A 15602-nucleotide genomic window follows, 5' to 3' on the forward strand; every position below is an offset into this window, starting at 1 on the left:
GCACTGCCCACATTCACAACACAACATTAAACACTATAATTATATTTGTGAAACTGCTTCATGGTTTATATCTGATGGTGAGTGAAACAAGTACATACAAGTAAAACAATAGGTTACTGTCGTAACCCCGGTTCTCTGAAACATCGAGTGGAGAGATCCACCTATGGGAAGGGCATCCGTACCTGACCTCTGCAGAAGCATCCAATTGCACCAAGTCTGGCTAACAGACAGAAGCGCGCAGCCAATGCCAGGTGAGGCCACACCCCCTTACCTACGGGCATATCACAGCTGGGCGCGCTGCTATTCCTCAGTAAGTATATTCGCTTCTCGTGCGGCAAGCGGGGCAAAGCTGGTGGATCTCTCCACTCGATGTTTCAGAGAACCGGGGTTACGACAGTAACCTATTGTTCTCTTTCATCATCTCGTTTCGAGATCCACCTATGGGAGAGACATGGACAGCTCCCCGATTGCCCAATACACTCACAGTGAGGTTCTGAAGGCCAGAGAAGGACGGTCACCTCAGAGAGGCGGTGCCTGACACGTCCCACAAACATGACCCTGCAAGTTTTCCGCCACGCTAACTGCTGTGGACAAGCAGGGCATGAAACATGCATGAGACACATACATGATAATGGCCCCCGCACCACCAATGCACATAGCTAAACCCAAGAAGGAATGCGAATGCTTGGTGACAGGAATGAACATGGCCAGCCGGCCCATTCACTCCTCGTTGGTTAACCAAACGGGGCTGTGGGAAAGGGCTAAGAGGACCCTACCCCTAGGACCGAGTGTGCCACCGAAGTTCTGGTGACATCCAACCGGTAGTAACGCTCAAAGGTATGAGGAGAGGCCCAGCTGGCCGCGGAGCAGATGTCCTGCAGTGGCACTCCCCTGAACAAAGCCCAAGAGGCGGCTAAGCCCCTTGTGGAAAGAGCTCTGATGCCCCTTATGGCTGCACTCCCTTTGCTTCCTAAGCCATAGTATAGCGTCCACAAGCCAATGTGAGAGGCATTGCTTTGAAATGGGACTCCCCTTGTGCAGGGGAGCCCTTGAAACAAAGAGCTGGTCGCTCTTGCGGAAAGCACTGGTCCTGGTCATTATGCTTGCAGAGCACGGACGGGACACAGAGCATTCAGCCCCTGATCCTCCGGGGAGGCAAAGGGTGGAGGTTGAAAAGCGGATAGCTCCAAAACCTCCGACGTGAACGCAGGGAAGCATTTCGGCATGAAGGCCGGGTTAGGCTTAAGGAAAACCTTATCTCCACTTAGGGAGAATTTGGCGCACGAGGGGTGAACCGAGAGTGCATGTAGCTCACTGACCCGTTTAGGAGATGCCACGGCCGAGAGCAAAGCTGTCTTGAGGGACAGCAGCTTAAGGGAAATACTCCCCAGAGGCTCAAAAGTATACAGAGACCGCGCTTCCAGCACCATGGAGAGGTCCCACTCTGGGACAGATTCAACAGATCTCCTGATGACCAGCAAAGAGCGGCGTGCACCCTCCATAAATCTGCGGGTTAGAGGGTGCTGCCTGACGGTGGAGCCCCAAAACCCACATGACAGGCTGAAATCGCAGCCAGGTAGACCTTAATAGTGGAAAAGGACCTGCCTCCTTCCATGAGGTCTTGCAGGAAACACAAAATATCAGGCACCGAGCACTGATAAGATGTGAAACCACGCCCATCATACCACCCTTCGAACACTTGCCACTTACAGCCATATAGGGATCGCGTGGAAACGGCCCTAGCCTTCTGAGTAGTGGCGATTACACGCGGCGGGAGCCCCAGTGCATTTTGGTTCGTCCTCTCACGGGCCAGGCCCAGAGAGCCACCCTGTCCGGGTGGGGGTGGTAAATCTCCCCGTTGGCTTGGGACAGTATGTCCGTGCGAGGGGGGAGGCGCCATGGCTCGGCTTATAACAGAGGGATTATCTCTGCCAGCCATGGGGCTTTGGGCCACCTGGGTGCTATCAGAATGAGAGACAGGCCGTGCTCTCTCACCCTGGCCAGTGTGAAAATTATCAGGCACAGGGGAGGAAAAGCATACGACAGCACTTTGGGCCATGGGTGGGCCAGTGCGTCTGCCCCGAGGGGCGCGTCCATGTCCTTTAGCGAGAAGAACATAGGACAATGGTGATTTTCGTGCGAGGCGAAAAGATCTACGGCTGCCTGTCCAATCTCATCCATAACCTCTCCACTATCTGCGGGTGAAGACGCCAATCCCCGTGGATTGGGTTTCCCCTCGATAGCAGATCCGCGCCTCTGTTCCGAATGCCCGGGACATGAGTCACGCGTAATGACAGAAAAACCTGTCTGCTCCACACCAAAAGCCTGTAAGCTAGAGCGTGGAGTTTCGACGAGCGCATGCCACCCTGACGGTTGATATAAGCCACTACCGTGGTATTATCGCACCGTACTAGAACAGGATGTCCCTGCAGGCAAGGCAGAAAATGATTCAGAGCTTTCCAAATAGTAAAAGCTCTAAATAATTAATGTGCGCTGAACGTAGTCTGCTCAGCCACAGACCGTTCACCGTTCTGCCTTCCTGGGTGGTTCCCCAGCCTGTTAAGGACGCATCTGTCGTCAAAACTTTTCGCATCGTACCGTCCCGAGGGGGGGTTCCCCGTGCGTAAAAGTTCTCGCTCTCCCAATGGCGCAAGGCCGCCGAGCAGGCGCGCGTCATCGTTACCGAGCGGCAGAGATCGCAAATCGGGCTGAAATGTAGTGTACAAAACCCATTTCGTGAACATTCTCATTCTCAGGAGACCAATGGCACAACTTGGATAGATGAAGCCATGAGATCCTGCAGCCTGAAGCATGTGCGATATTGTACTCTCGCCCCTTCACTGAACTGAGACAAACAGTCCATCAGCGAGCGAACGCGCTCTTGAGAGAGACACGCTCGCATGGAGACTGAGTTCAATTCCAAGCCCAGGAAAATGACATTCTGACTGGGAGTCAGATTGTTGTCGCTCGCATTCACCTTGAACCCGAGGGATGTGATGTGCGCGAGCACCCGGCCGGTGTCCAGCGACACCTTCTCCTTTGATTTGGCTATGATGAGCCAGTAAGTCAGAATTCTCAGCCCTGATAGTCTCAGGGGCGCCACGCCCACCTCCGCACACAGACAGAAAGTTCGGGGACTCAAATTGCGCCCGAACGGAAGAACTGTGAATTCGTAACAAACGCCTTGGTAGGCGAAACGAAGATATTTCCTGTGTGGAGGGTAGATGCTTATGTGAAAGAAAGCATCTTTCAGATCGACTGATGTGAACCAGTCGTTCTGCTTTATGGCACAGGCGAGAGAGGCTTGTGTCACATTCTGAAATTGAATTTCCTCAAATGTTTGTTCAACACTCGAAGGTCCAATATAGGGCGGGGGGGCGCCACGCCTTTTGGAACATGAAAATACCAGGAATAAAAACCATGGTTTATCAGATTGGGTGGCACCATCTGAATCGCCCCCTTGTTAGGAGGGAGGAAATTTCCTCTTTCAGAATGTGTGAGGCGTTTTCTTCTGTGTGAGAAGAGAGAACGCCGTTGAAATGCGGAGGTTTTATTGCAAACTGCAGCTTGTAACCCTGGGTTACAGTACGCAAAAACCCACTCAGGCGCTGAAACGGCTTGTCAAGCCGCTTTGTGACTTGCGAGCGCCCCCGCTCGGGCCGGAGCGGAGCTGTATGGGCCCAGCTGGTTCATTTGTGATGCAAAGGCGCCATCTAGTGGGAACACTAGAGGCCACATGCAGGGGTTTGGAGGGATTTCCTCTCTCTGCAGTGAGAAGTTTTCTTTGCGGAGAGAGGTCTTCTCTCCAAAACGAATCCATTTGATTCGTAGCTTTGTGTGTTTTGTGTTGGGCAAACACTGGGGCCGAAACCTTTATTGACAGAGTGAGGGAAACATAGTGTGGTGTCCACTGTGCTGAACTTTCCCTCACAAGGTGCCCCCAAAAGTGGGAAAAACACATATCTCCTGAACACATGAACTGGGCAGTCTCAAGTGCAGGCAGAAAAATAATATCCGCGGAGAGAGATACTCTCTCTGTAATGGATTTATTTAATGCGTTTTTTTTATATATATTTTTTTTTTTTATGTTATTTAGTTATGCGTGTGTTTTGTGTTGGGGAACACAGGGGCCTTACACACACAACGTCCACTAAAAACACGTCGGCTGGACAGCCGCAACTGAGCTGTGTGAGCCCAGTTGGTTGATTTATGAGGCAATGGCGACCTCTTGTGGACGGACTCAGGGCGACATGCATGGGATCAGAGAGATTTGCTCTCTATGTTGCCGCTGGCAGATATATAAATCTGCACGAATTCATTTGATTCGTTTATTAAATGTGTTGTTTAGTAATGTGTGTGTTTTGTGTTGGGAAACACTGGGGCCGAAGCCTTTAATAACTGGGTGAGGGGAACAAAGTGCGTGCGGTGTGGTAACACTGCTATGTACTTTCCCTCACGACAGAGACACACACACACAACGTCCACTAACATACGGACTGGGCAGCCACGAGAGGGGATTAACCGACCGTAGGTGGGGGAGACCCTGTTAGTTAACGTTACTCCCAATGGTCGAACAACAGGCAGGCCGCTTGCGTTCGGGACCGCCTTCCTAGGAAGGCATAAATTGAAAACCTCAACACGTAATCGTAACAAATCAAGGCCCGTGAGACCGTGTTAACAGTCTAGCGGGACGCTCCAGCCGTTCAGACTGGGCGGTGGTCCCAGCGTTTACCCGTCGTACATATTCCTATCCTGGTCGGTGGCGCTCTGTGGAGCTGGCCACACAATGTTGAGACGAACGGCCGCTCGCTCACAAACTTCCAGGAGGATGGACGGAGGCAAAGCCGCGTGAACGCTAGCCTAGGGAACGCTAAAAGGACCGCGTCATCCCCGTCGCCGGAACCGACCGGTTCGTCAACGAGAGTGAGGTTTTCCCGCGAAGATGTCCTCTTCAGGGAATGCGGATTGGGCTGATGTCAGCTCAAATATTTTAGAGAGGTGGCGCTCCAGGAGTCCCCCGGTAGCGCGTCATCATCACCGTGTCTCTCCTCCGAGTCAGAAAGGCCGAGCACGGCGCGCTGTGTCGTGCAACTAAAAGCCGGCTTAGTAAAAGCTACATGGGCAGCAATTACAATGACCACAATTCCCCGGGTTCTCCAAAGCTTGAGCGTGTTAAGCCCAAGCAGACCGCGCAGAACGAGAGGGTCCTTATAGCGGCGATGAGAGCACCACACGCGGCCGGGCAGGCTCGTCGTGATAGGCTGTTCCCCGGGGGAAGCGGCTGTTTAGACGGTCACATAGCCATGGGTGGGCCAGCGGTGAAGAACTCGGAAAAATCCGTGGCGGGCAGCCATGTAAAGGAGGAGCAGGTGAAGGACAGCGAGAGCTCGGGCGGCTCCGGATGCAAAAAACACAGCGGATAGGCTGAAGAAACGACTGTCACTCACGTCTGGCGGAGGCTGATCTGGCGATATGTCCTCCTGAAGACTCGAAAGTGAGCAGCGTAACGTTAATCCAACCGAACTGTGTCAATGCAGAGATCGCGAGAAGCGAATGTCAACTGAGGAATAGCAGCGCGCCCAGTTGTGATATGCCCGTAGGTAAGGGGGTGTGGCCTCACCTGGCATTGGCTGCGCGCTTCTGTCTGTTAGCCAGACTTGGTGCAATTGGATGCTTCTGCAGAGGTCAGGTACGGATGCCCTTCCCATAGGTGGATCTCGAAACGAGATGATGAAAGAGAACTGAATTACAGTATATAATGTACCTTTCACCACACAAAGCAGCATGTACTTTAATAAAGTCAATGGTAAACATTTCCATGCAGATAGGACAGGGCTCCTGAACTGGTGCTGAGAAAATGGAGTTAGCAAAGATAATCAAAAATTTGACTTTAGCAAGAACCACTAAATTTAGTCATGGCTTTGTATTTTTCAACAAAACCATCTGCCCTTATCAAAAAATGTGATTTTAGGCCATCCATATTGAATGTCAAATCGATTGAAAATGCTAAATTTATTTTTTACATTGTCTCTCACCTTGCTCACTGTTCTCCTCCACATTATCCAGGTTGTCTTCATCATTGTCAACATCAATGATGTTGCAAGACTTCAAGTGTTCCATCATGAGCTCCAGTGGAATGGCAGCTCCACACTTTTGGCACATTGCCTTTGGCATGCCACTGAATACTTCATTACTTAGTTGCAAAGGTGTAGCAGACCCCTCCCGAATGATGGACAAAACTTTACTGATGTTGATGAAGTTTATTGAGTCCGTTTTCACTGCAAATATCACCTCATAAATCACCGTAAGAGCTGAACAAAGGAAATACAAAAGCTCGCATTAACGACTCGTACAAACTCTCTCTCAGTTACACTACCAATAACATATAGCAAAATACATAAATAACAATAAACCATAAACAAATGTTAATACAGACCTTATGCCTTTTCCGGGGGGTGCTTATCACCGTTAAACATTAATAGCCTGCACAACTCCTACAACTGCGTGCACTCCCTTTGCTTTCCTTCTATCAACCGCGTGCTCTCCCCTCACTTCCTTTTACCCGTATTGCCCCGTAGACCACAAAACCCATCAAAATAAAAGTCCCTCCTTAATACGACCTAAATACATTTCCTAAACCTAATTTAAACTAACAGGACTATCAAAAAAGTATATAAAAACAAATTAGAAAAATTAACACATCAAAGTCTGTTACACTCCCACCAAATTATAAATGTAATATCAACATGCATAATTTTCAAGCATAAGTAATATCACCTTTCACTTATAAAGACCTTTGTGTGTGTATGTATGTAAAGTCCTTTTTGAAGAGGTGTTCACTCAGATTCCAATAATAAGACCAACTTCTGAGCTGGCCTCTCTACTACTGAGACCTTGTTCAATCGTTCTCCTTTCTTGTTCAGTGTTTTATCACCAAGTGTCAATGTGACTTTCCTTACTAACCCATCTTGGCTAGTTACAGTGTCTATGATCCGACCTAGTCTCCATACGTTCCTTGGAAGGTTCTCATCCGTATCCATGACAACATCACCAATCTGAAAGTTCCTTTTTGGAGCATGCCAGCATTGTCTAGTAGCAATGTTGTGGAGATACTCCTTTTTCCATCTACTCCAGAATTGCTCAGTAAGGTACTGTACCCGTCTCCATCTCTTTTTCCCATAGATGTCTTCTCTCATGAACTTTCCTGGTGGTGGTAGGACAGTGGTGGCTTTCATAGTAATCAAATGGTTAGGTGTAAGTGGTTCCAAGCTCTTGGGGTCGTTCAAGTTATCCACTGTAAGAGGACGACTATTAACTATTGCCATGGCTTCATAAAACAAAGTGCGCAGTGAAGCATCACTGAGCCTGCCTGATGCAAGGGAAGCTGTAGCATTAAGAACACTCCTTACAGTTTTGATTTGACGCTCCCATACACCACCTGCATGACTGGAATGAGGGGGATTCAAAACAAAATCACACTGTTTATCTGCAAGAAAAGCAGTAAGCCTTTCTGGATCAAGTTGCTGTAATGCTGAGTTCAGTTCGTTCTTAGCACCGACGAAATTGGTACCTTGGTCGCATCTGATCTGCCGTACTGTGCCTCTGATAGCAATGAAGCATCGTAAACTGTTGATGAAAGCATCCGTGGACATATCCTCCAACATTTCTATATGAACGGCTCTTGAACAAAAGCAAGTTAGAAGCAGACCATACCTTTTGTGCTGTTTTCTTCCACCATGGGCTGAGAGCAAGAGACAGTGGATCATCCCAGCTTGTACCCTTGCGACACATTTCTTGTAAGATCCTCTTACCATTGAGAACGTAAGGAGCTACAAAGCCCAAAGGATCATATATGGAGGCAACAGTTGACAATATGCCACGACGTGTTGTAGGTTGACCTTTTAATGGGATGTGGAATTTGAAGCTATCACTCTGTATGTTCCAGTGAATACCCAGAGCTCTCTCGAGTGGCATGTCATTGAAGGTAAGATCCTTGGTCTCAAAGTTCACGGCACGTTCTGATGCTGGTATGCTCTGCAGCACAGTGTTGTCATTAGACACCACAAATTAAATTTGTGAAGTCGAAGACCTCCTTTTGCACACAACTCTCGTGTCTCTTTTATTAGCTGAATAGCCTGTTCCACTGTCTCTACGCTTGTGACTCCATCATCAACGTAAAAGTCTCTTATGATGAACTGGGCGGCTAATGAGTGTGACTGACAATGCTCACTGGCTAAATATCTTAGTCCATAATTTGCGCACCCAGGCGAAGAAACAGCACCGAAGAGATGAACTTTCATACGGTAATCTTGAAGCGGTGAATTTGTGTCTCCGTTCTGCCACCATAAGAAGCGCAAGTAGTCTCTGTCATTTTCCTGAACATGAAATTGGTGAAACATTTTTTCAATATCACATGTTACAGCTATAGGGTGTTTTCTGAACCTGACAAGGACTCCTGTGAGATTGTTTATCATGTCTGGCCCTGGTAACAAATGTTCGTTGAGACTTGTGCCTTTGAATTTAGCGGAACAATCAAACACAACACGTAGCTTGTCTGGCTTTTTCGGATGGTAAATGCCATGATGAGGTATGTACCACTTTTCACCATCAGCTCCATCATCAATCACTGTTTCTACATCACCTCTTTCAATGATATCATTCATGTACGCAATGTAGTCTGCCTTGTATTTCTCATCTTTACAGAACTTTTTGTTCAAGTGATTGAATCTGACTTTGGCAAGCTCTCTGTTATCTGGTAAGTATGGACGTTGTTTAAACGGAAGTGGCATTTCATAATGTCCTTGAGCATTTCTCTTTATGCCTTCTTTGAGTTTGTCCAAAAACACAATATCATTCTGTGAAATTGTCTTATCACCTACAGTGACATCTTTAAAGTCAGCCTCGAGCGCACGTATGGCATCCACAGGTGTCAAAGCTGGAATCTCCTTTGTGGCTATTCTGTGGCAAAGACCAATTGCTGTGGATTCATGAATGCCTGGTGTGGAGCTGCCAACAATACTCCAACCCAAGTCAGTTAAAATAGCATAGGGTTCATCATCTTTACCTAGAATGACTTCTCTGGGAGCTAGCACTCTGGGGCAATTGTATCCAATTAGTAAACCTACTTCACAGCCGAGAAGAGGTGACATTTCCTTTGTGATTACCCTCAAGTGACTCCAGTTCTTTGCGGTTTCCTGCGTTGGTATGTGGTCACGATTGACAGGAATACACTCTTTGGTGTATAATGGAGGCAGATTGATGTGTACTGACGAATTATACCCTCTCACTTGAAGATCAGATATCCTTTTGCTATTAATGATCATACTGTCTCCCATCAAAGTAGTAAGTTTGAGCTTAATTGGATGAGCATCCACTTGCAATACTTTACTCACTCCTTCATCAATGAAAGTGGTGTCACTCTGAGTGTCCAGCAAAGCGTAGACAAGCTGTTCATTGGATGGATTTTCGATGCACGACACCCATACAGGTACAATCATAGATGTAATGACTGAACGACCTTCTCTTGTGACGTTAAGTGACGTGGCATCTGTAATCTCACTCTCATGTGCACGCTCATTGCTTACCGATGGTTGCTTTCGGTTTCCATAATACTCATAGTTGTAGTCATGAAGACTTGTGGGATGTCTCAATTTGCATACATCACATGTGTGGCGACGACGACATTCCTTAGCAAAGTGACCTGGTTTCATACATCCAAAACAGAGTTTGTTATCTTTGACATATGACCTTCTGTCTTTCAGAGACTTCTCCATGAATTTCGGACACTTATTGAGTTGATGGTTAACATCTTGACACAGCATGCATGACGGTTTTAACTGAGTTTTAGCCACTGTCTGTTTATCACCATCTACTATTGTCTGCGTCTTATAAACAATAGCCTTGTTTCTTTTAACTTCATTAGAGACTCTTCTCTCCGGAGGTGACTCACGTGAATGAAGAGCGTGTAAGGAAGTGATAGGATTACACATTATCTCTGCTTCTGTTGACAGGAACTTTACAAAGTCTTGAAAGCTTGGAAAATCCTTACCGTCCATAAGCGCTGTTGTGACCTGGCGGTTCCACCTGGAGGCTGCCCAGTCAGGAAGTTTCTGGACCAGCTTTTGGTTCTCCTCACAATCGTTCAATATTTCCAGGCCTTTAACATGCGGTATGGCTTGTAGACATGCATTTAAGAAGTCTGAAAATATTCTCAAACCTTCTGCATCTTTGGACTGTATTCTATGCCACTTAGACAGCTTTTCACGGTATGCTCTTTGAATGACGAAGGGCTGGCCATATCGTTGGTTAAGCTTAATCCAAGCATCTTTGTAAGCTTCTTCATCACTTCTATAAAAAGTGCCTTCGAGATATCGGTGTGCTGAACCACTGACATACTTTTTCAAATAATAGAGTTTATCAGCTGCAGAGATGCCTTTTCGATCTATAAGTGACATAAATGAGGCTTTCCAGTCTACAAACTGAATTGGGTCTCCATTGAACACTGACGGCTCTGGTGTGGGTAACCTGTTGATCGCTATGCTATCCTGAACTGCCTGAGCAAGCTGAGACACTTCACTGAGAGTCGTTGACTGGATAACATTGTATTGTTGTTCTGTCGCAGAGAAGATTTTCCTTTTCTGACTTTCTTGTTCATACTGCATTGACTGACTCTTAGTCTCTTGCTTCATTTCTTCTTCATACGATTTTACTCTGGCTCGAGCGATCTCTATGTCCTTTTCTACCTGTAGCCGTTCTAATTCAAACCTTTGAGTCTCTAGCTCTTGTCTGAGCTGCTCTTCTTTAGCTCTCATTTTTTCCCTTTGTTGTCTTTCCGTTTGCATCATCTTGTATTCAGCTTCTTTCGCAGCCAGCTCTGCCGCAGCATCTGCACGCTTGCTTGTACAAGAAGATTTAGATTGGCCGCTGACACTCGTTTGCGAAGCACTGGACCCGTATATGGAATGGGCATAACTATGGGCTAAAAGTTCATGCAGACGGCTCTTTTCCTGCTCTGCATCAAAATCGCCATCTACTGTTGCCAACCTGTCCAGCACAATTTTGACGACGTCATTGGTCACGGCTTCACATGCATCAATTTTACGTCTTAAATCAGTAGCGGGTGTACTATGTTCCCTTATCTCACTAAAGATTTTCATAATACAGTTCTTTTTATCCTCCAGTGAGTCAGCAATTTCAGCGAGCTGCTCATCAGAGATGTCTGATTTTAAATCATGTCTTGCTTTACGAGCTGCTACTTTCCATTGCTCATACAAAGTGATAATCCTTTTTTCTTTCTCACAGCACTCATCTTTCTGGTAAGCAAGCATTTTCTCTGAAGGAATATGTGGACGTTCTGAGCGTCGAGGCAATCCTGTACTGTCTTGTGAATGACACTGAAGTTCAGAGGCATTTTTCTCTTTACATTTAACTGATCCTTCTCCATGCTTTTCCTTTATACTTTCTGCCTCCGTCTGAAGCAGACTTTCAGAATCTGGATCTTCAGTATCAATTTCCATAGTCAACTCACTTTTATGGCGTTTCATTGACCATCACGCTGATCCCATCGAGCTGCACTCCGTTAACGATCGTCACGTTGCCCCCTTCACAAGCACGTGCGGAGGAGATCCGAACCAGCGAAGGTGAAGCTCTTACTGTAGCAGACCCCTCCCGAATGATGGACAAAACTTTACTGATGTTGATGAAGTTTATTGAGTCCGTTTTCACTGCAAATATCACCTCATAAATCACCGTAAGAGCTGAACAAAGGAAATACAAAAGCTCGCATTAACGACTCGTACAAACTCTCTCTCAGTTACACTACCAATAACATATAGCAAAATACATAAATAACAATAAACCATAAACAAATGTTAATACAGACCTTATGCCTTTTCCGGGGGGTGCTTATCACCGTTAAACATTAATAGCCTGCACAACTCCTACAACTGCGTGCACTCCCTTTGCTTTCCTTCTATCAACCGCGTGCTCTCCCCTCACTTCCTTTTACCCGTATTGCCCCGTAGACCACAAAACCCATCAAAATAAAAGTCCCTCCTTAATACGACCTAAATACATTTCCTAAACCTAATTTAAACTAACAGGACTATCAAAAAAGTATATAAAAACAAATTAGAAAAATTAACACATCAAAGTCTGTTACAAAAGGAGTAGTGCTAAGTTCGTCTTGAATTGGAGCTATGTAAAGAGGATATTTACCCCCCTGGCTTGCAGCCTTTACGATCTTGCCTGTGTATCCAGTATGATCAGGTGCCACCAGGGAGAGCTTTCGGGAACCCCATCCTCCTATAGAATACATGAACATGGAAAAAATCTAAAAATGCTTTACATATGATATAAACTGTTTACACACACACACACAAAGTTGTGCATACCTGCTGCCTTGTAAATCATCCAGCCTCCAGTTACAGCCTCCAATTGAGGAAAGACAACTTTGAGTGTCTCACATAACTGTAAGCAAACCAGATACACAGAACATGAATAATATGCATGTATCCTTAGAAAGGATGCTGAACTGTTGACATGAAGGATGATTGTACTAGATTAGAACATCAGTCTTGATTAGATGCATTTTAGCTTATTAGAAATCAGAATTAAAACCTGTGCCAAAGGCTTATAATTTTCAAATACATTAATGCAGACTATTTTAAAGGTATAATTTACCCAAAAGTTTAAATTCTGTCATTATGGAAGTTGTTATCTGATCACCATTATAAACTTGATGACTACTACTTCATACAATTTATAGTAGTTTAAGTAACTACTAAGAATATTGAATTTTTCGATCTGAATTTGAGCAGTCGAATTTGAGATCTGAATTTGAGCTGTCGAATTTGATCAACCTGAATCTATTTTATCTGAAATTCTGTAAGTTGATTTTTTTTTGTATCTGAATTTGTGAGCATTGAAAAATATTCATCGAAATTCAGGTTTTTAAAATGGAAATCAAGAATTTTCATTAAATGCCAGAGGTAAATTCGAAACAAATAGATTCAGATACATGGTTTCCAAAGTAAAATAATTTCAAAGGGGTGAATTCAGAGCAAATAAATTCAGATAAATGTTTTTCAAAATAAAATATTTCAAAACTAAGTATTCAGTGGCTGTTAAATTTAAAATAGTTATGTCTCTTATTTGCTTCCATACTAGAAGTCATCTTTACAGTTTAATATCCGTGCCCGATCGACTTCTAGGATCACGACAGACAGGTCGTCGTGCTCTGATAGGCCCGACGTCGGCTCCTGGGTAGCCCGGATGTTAACTTGAATTTTTCGATCTGAATTTGAGCAGTCGAATTTTTCGATCTGAATTTGAGCAGTCGAATTTGAGATCTGAATCTATTTCATCTGAAATTCTGTAAGTTGATTTTTTTTTTTTATCTGAATTTGTGAGTATTGAAAAATATTGATCGAAATTCAGGTTTTTAAAATGGAAATCAAGAATTTTCATATTTAAATTTCAGAGGTAAATTCGAAACAAATAAATTCAGATACATGGTTTCCAAAGTAAAATAATTTAAAAGGGGTGAATTCAGAGCAATTAAATTCAGATAAATGTTTTTCACAATACAATATTTCAAAACGAAGTATTCAGTGGCTGTTAAATTTCAAATAGTTATGTCTCTTATTTGCTTCCATACATAGCCTTTTCAAATACTGTCTTCCTTTTTTAGCTTGTTTGACTTCGCTGCCTCTATATGCAGGTACCGAGAATTTTGACTGTTCTTTCTCTGCCATAATTGTTATTACTAGCTTCCGTGCCTCTTCAAACCCTGCTCCTGTATCAGCAGAGGTGGCATCCATGGTAGCGAGGGAGAGTGACAGTCGCCCCAGCCAATCATTTCTTTCGTCCCGAATGGAATAATGAGCTGTGTTTATTACAGTCCTGAGAGGACTACAGACACTCGATTTTTATAATTTCTTTTCCAGAGTACTTACATTTTAATTATGCATTGATATTTAAAGACAGTTTGAACAAATGTTGAAAAAAGTATTTTTGGGGAATACCCTGCCTTTAAGTGAAGATGCACTTTGTTTTTTTGTTTTTTACATTGATTTATTAAATGGAACATATGTGTTTCCATGCATTTTGTTGAGATGTCTTTTCTTGTATACCCTATTGTATATACTGTACATTGATTATTCATGTTGCTTATGTATTATACTATTTGTCTGTGTATTCTATTCATTGAAATTAATCTATTACTAGCTTCTTTTTCCAAGTGCATGGAAGTGTATGTATTATGAATCTAAAATATGTAATAAACAATTCTTATTTGTATTTGGTTCAGTTTGTTTATTATAATATAAGTTAATGCTAACCAATAATAATAAATAAATAAATAATTGGTTCCTGGAGGCACCCAAAGCGGTTCCACACAGTGCCTAATATAAGAGTTCCTCAGGAAACCTGAGTGGTTCCTCAGAGAACCGCCCCTTTTTAAAGAGGATCTACAGACGGTTCCGCCGGTGTGGCAAAGTGAAGAACCCCAAAAGGTTCCTCCAGGCACCGTTTATTTTTACAGTGTAGGCCTACTGATGATTTGTTAGCTGGTCTGCCAGTCTCTCGTGAGTGATATATCCATAACGGCAATCATTTTACAATAAGATCTCATGTGCAGTCCACAAAGTTTGTTCATTTCCATAAAGCTAACAGAACATAACTGACCAGTCATTTATATTCCCGTGGTCATGTGCACTCACTGACATCAATGACTGAAGTTAAATGAACGATTTACATGTTCATGCAAATTAAAAACTTTTCACTTGAACAAAATGGATTCCTCTCTGACCTCAGGTCAGCCTTGGGACTCTGATCCTAAAGACAATGAGCAAGAATCATGCATGGCCATCCTTAATCAAATTGTTTCCAGCATCATTTTAGACCTGGTTATGCAGCTAAATGATCCTTAAAGTCATGAACAGTTGAGCTTTTCTAAATGTGAGGGTGGTATGATAGAATAACAGAAACAGATTATATTTGCCCTTTGTTATGTAATGTAACATAAAAAATGCTTTTAAAATCATGCAAAATTATGCCTTGGTAGCCTTATTTGACTGTTGAACATGACACATTAACCACCTTCAATGCTTTTGATAACATGTCACCGGGGTGACAAAGGCAGGCGGAACCTTTTAATCACGGCCGGGTTTCCGAGGGGAGGGATTTCCGGTGTGGGACCCGGAAGACTCCAGTTCCGGAAAACTCCGAGCAGAGACGGAGGATGGAGGCTTCCGGGCAAGATGGCAAACTGAGCACACGGTAACCCAGAGCTCCGTTTGTTTGTCCCCAAAACTCGCAGACTAGTCCTTCTTTCAATAATTAAAAATTACACCAACACAACTACGTGGATACGTGACCCATTTGACTTACTCAACGCGAGTTCCAGACTCTGAAATGCCGCTTTCTAACAAGATGAAGAAAGCTACTGCAGCAACTGCACTTCTCCCTCATGATTACTGCGCTGATGCCGACGACGATAACGACATGGAAACCTCCTCCACGAAGGTGAGCCGTTCTCCTCCCGACTCCCCTACTAAAATACCTGTCCCGTTTAAGAAATCTAAAAACGAAGCAGAGGTATC

The 15602-nt window shown here is 44.5% G+C and overlaps 1 pseudogene; it reads right to left on the minus strand.

The window, feature by feature from the left end:
- Positions 1 to 1761: 1761 nt before the first annotated feature.
- On the minus strand, positions 1762 to 12146 carry LOC130069075 (uncharacterized; annotated as a pseudogene).
- Positions 12147 to 15602: the final 3456 nt, after the last annotated feature.

This window comes from Rhinichthys klamathensis, unplaced genomic scaffold (genome assembly GCF_029890125.1).
Source record: "Rhinichthys klamathensis goyatoka isolate OS25496 unplaced genomic scaffold, OSU_Roscu_1.1 h1tg000354l_1, whole genome shotgun sequence".
NCBI classification, from domain to species: Eukaryota; Metazoa; Chordata; class Actinopteri; order Cypriniformes; family Leuciscidae; genus Rhinichthys; species Rhinichthys klamathensis.